Source organism: Callorhinchus milii, unplaced genomic scaffold (genome assembly GCF_018977255.1).
Source record: "Callorhinchus milii isolate IMCB2004 unplaced genomic scaffold, IMCB_Cmil_1.0 Scaffold3, whole genome shotgun sequence".
In the NCBI taxonomy this organism is placed as follows: Eukaryota; Metazoa; Chordata; class Chondrichthyes; order Chimaeriformes; family Callorhinchidae; genus Callorhinchus; species Callorhinchus milii.
The window spans coordinates 41,765,639-41,769,956 of record NW_024704744.1 but is presented as its reverse complement, the minus strand read 5'-3'; the positions used below and the strand labels follow the sequence as shown (position 1 = coordinate 41,769,956).

Genomic DNA, 4,318 nt, shown 5'->3' with positions numbered 1-4,318 from the left:
TGTGTATTGTAATGGAATGAGCACTCTCTCCCTGGAGAGATGAATTTTGCTTACCTAATACTGGAGAATATGAGGTGCAGGTTGGGACACCAGAGTGTGCATTGGGGTATTACTGGAGTCTAACCGGGTAAAACAGTTAAGACTGAGCATTCCCAGAAGCAGCTACACTCCAAATAGGAGGGTGAACAGCCAGCATGAAGCAGTCAGTGAAATGGCAATTTTCAACTGGGGTTGAAAAAACATTTGAATGTGAAAACCGCAACGTGAAAGAGCCCTCAGATATAAAATGGATCTCCTTCAGGAAACCCTCTGTACCTCTCACTAATCTATGAGATCTTGGCTCCAACCTGAAAACAGTCAAAATGCCATTGCTTTACGCTTCAAAAAGTTGATACATCAAAAATTTAAAACATATTTAAAGTTCATACATTGATTTGGAACGTCAATCCTTTCCACCCGAGGGCAACATTGTTCATTTCTTTGAATGCATGACATGTTGCATGACAGCTTGGCACTTGGTATAACCAAAGCAGGAATTTCTAAAGTAAACAGAGCTTAATTTTTACTTGCATGCACATTTTTACCATCACACTCCACTGTTAACTGCAATAGCATAATAGAAAACCTGTCAATGTGAAAATTATGGTTGCTTGTGAAGCGAACAGTAAACCACAATATGTCCTGACAACATGACAATGTTCCTGACAGACTTTTGCCAGGTTCCGGTCGCCAAAGCACAGTACTGCATGATAATTTGACCTCTCGAGCCCAAAGCTCCACCTTGACTTAAAAATTAAGGCAAAGTTTGGTCTAAAAAATTAAGGTTTTGCAGAATTGTAGAAAAATCCTAACTTCAGTCCTCTTGTGGGAAGTTGCCATCAATCAGTGGAGGAAGAATCCATCTGGGTCTGGATTCTCTCTATTTCCTTAGCATTTCTGAGCGCGCAAATTATTGAATTCTGTCTTAATAGAGTCCTGTAGCTCAGTGGTTAGAGCACCTATCTCGAAAGCAAGAGACCTGGGTTTGATTCCCAGCAGGACAAAATGTTGGGCAAGTTTCCTTACTCCACACGCCTCTGTTTACCTAGCAGTGAGTAGGAACCCGGTTGTTAGTCGATTGCCAGATCACTTTTCCGGGGGTAATAATTCCTTCAAAAAATAATAATAATGAATTGGTCACTTCAATCCACGACTGTTTGTTGGACACTGCTCTGTGTAATTGGCTGCCGCGTTTCGCCCACAAAATATACAGTCAATTCACTTTACAGTATATTCTGCGAAGTGCTTTGAGACGTCTCGAAGATGTGATAAAGCACTATAACAAATGCAAGGATTATTATTATTATTAATCTTGCAGACTCTTGTCTGTAGGTTTGAAAAGAAATTGTAGAAAAAGGCTTCAAAATCAAGACTTTATTTGCCAAATTCTGGATGCTTCTCATTTTAACTTGGATATAAGAGTTATAGTGCTCTGGTCAGGTCACCGTAGGGTTGCCACAAAAAAACAGCCATTGGTGCCCTGGTGGGTCTTGAAGGCACCATCCTGGTAAAATCATTGTCCACAATAAGTGAGGGGAGGAGACAGTCATCTTGGTAAAACTGTGACCTGCAATGGTGGTGCGAGCGGAAGGTGGGAGCAGGAAGGGGGCATCTTGGCAATTCTGTTTGGTGGGATGGGGGAGAGAGGAACACACATGCATCCAGTATGGTCACTGTAAAGAATCAGCACATTAAATCTTTTCACTGGCAACCAACAAGGCAGTACAAATACCAGCCAGGTTAGTTAAAAATTGGGCAGGTGGCAACAGATTACTAGGATGGGTGGTTGAGGCCAGGAAACTGGACTCTTTTAAGAAAGAGCTGGTGGAAGGAAGAGATCAGATGGGCCAAAGGGCACTCTCTATCTGAACCAAGCTTATGAGTGCGCTTGTAGGTATTTATTGGGGAAAATATTCAACTGTTCAAAATGCAGAACTTTTTTTGACTTAATACTTGTTTCTACTGTAGTTTTAGATGTTTTCTATTTAATAGTTTCACTAGTTTGGGATTTTTGGTAAGTTGTGATTTTGCACTTTTAACTGTTTTTTACCTGTAAGAAGCAATAAAACTGGTCATTTACTGCAGGGTATATTTTTACACACTTCATTTAGTTAATTAGAAAAAAACTGTTATCAATCTTGTTATAGTATTTTGCTCTGAGCACACCACCTTTATTTGAATCAATGAGGTTGGGCCACACATGCCCATGAAGGTTCAGTGTCTCACTCTGAGACTATGCAGTACTGCTGAGATAATCCAGTAAAGGCAGGCGTTGAACTATTTCCTACTTCAGGGATCTTTTTCAACACAATATGTAATATTTTTACATGTTGATAAAACTTGATAATCAATTTAGGTACGTCCACTGATCCTCTCCAATGCTTTTTTTAAGCGATTAGGTTTGAGAAGCCAGTCTATTGGACTTCTAGCTCACGGTTCACTGCATTGGACAATTTTTGGACAAAGATCTTCAGGGATCTTTTTCAAAACAATATGTATTGTAACTGCTAATGAAATAATCTTGTCGATGAGATTAGAGGCATTACATTTAAGTGACCAAAATTACTTTTAATTTACCATTACTGGAGCTGGCATATTAACTGCAATAGATTAGAAAGATCTTTATAATTGGATACGATTCATGAAGGACATATTCATAAACAGCTTTCATCTCACAAGCCATTTGTATTAAAGATTCAGGAATCATGCAGAGATACACACTAGACCTAGGAACTTATCAGACATTATTAAATCAATGGTTCAAAGTTGAAATACTATCAAGCTTGTACAATGATTTCCAGGGCGCATTAATCCATTGTATAATAACTGCACAACCAATGTCAGCACTTTTATGATGCTGGATATTTGGAATATATAACAAAGCAACAGAATAGGGGACCTATTCTTTTTCACATGTTTTTACATGTTGATAAAACTTGATAATCAATTTAGTGACTTTATGATATTTAATACATCTACTGATCCTTTCCAATGCTTTTTTTAAGCGATTAGGTTTGAGATTCCAGTCCATTGGACTTCCAGCTCACGGTTCACTGCATTGGACAATTTTGATAATGTGATGAGTTAAAACAGCATTAGGATGGATTGGTATCATACCAGTTATATTTCTAGTTATATTTAGTTATCTTTCCCTGAAGCGAATCTGAAGCCAGGATTTAAAAAGTGAAAGGGAATAATTCACACTAACCTTAACTGCAAATCTTTTTTTTCATAATATGTGGTTTTATTATTCTCCAACTGCTGAGAATCCATAACACTAAATTCAAATGCAAAAGTGCCAGGAACTGTGACAAGAAAACTCATAGTATTTGAGATCAAGCAGCAAATTGTAGGCCACTTTTATGAGGCCCTTCTCATATCAATTCAGCTGGAAGTGCTATGTTGTGACAGGTAAATAGCACTCTGAAAACAGCTCTTCAGCCTTTATTGAGATCTAAAATGTGATGTATTTAACAGGTGGCAAAAGCAGAGAGATTTTGAGTAGTGAATAGTGCCTTCTCCTGGAAACTGGAAGTACATCATCTGACCCACAGGAAACTCATTCCATTGTGATTTACTTCTGGAGGAGAATCCAGAAGTCTCAGGGTGATAATCCCCCAACAAATAAAATTGGCCATTCATTTCATGGCTGTTTGTGGGATATTGCTGTGCATTCACCTATATAAAAATCCACCATCACTGCACTTTACAGTATATCATGTGAACCGCTTTCAGACATCCTTCTAATGTGAAAGGTGCTATATCAAATATAAGGATCATTATTATTATTTGTTATGCCACACTTCCTTTGGCTGGAATCACTCATGATTTGTAACTTAGAGTGGCTATTTACAACTCCAGTCACAAATATCATATTTTAGATCCCATTATATCAGGTGTTTTTCTCTTTTTCCAACAAAATCACCAAACGTTCAGCTACCACAAGTGAAGAAAATACCAGTCTTCTCAGATTGTTGCCGACCTTTAATACAGGCTATGTGTTGTTCCTGCACTTTCCTGCTTGCACAAGAGTTAAGCTGATGTGCCATGAACCAGAGTTCAAATGCCATTCTCTGAGGCCAGTAACTCCAATAGCAAACGCCAGCAAATTCATACTAACTCCAGGCCCAACCGTTGTGGGTCACATTATGGATTTGTGAACATTATTTGTAATAAAACATTTAAACAGGTAAACTGGTGCACCAGTGCATCCCTATAATTTGGCTACATTGGAGTTCAGAATTTGGGTGTGGAGGAACATAAGTCGAATCAATTACAA

At 38.4% G+C, this 4,318-nt stretch overlaps 1 non-coding gene across 1 annotated transcript; it reads left to right on the top strand.

Annotated features, from left to right (window-relative positions):
• The first annotated feature begins 971 nt into the window (after nucleotides 1–971).
• Nucleotides 972–1,043, top strand: trnas-cga. The gene has a single exon. It is a non-coding gene; the product is annotated as a tRNA-Ser (tRNA).
• Nucleotides 1,044–4,318: the final 3,275 nt, after the last annotated feature.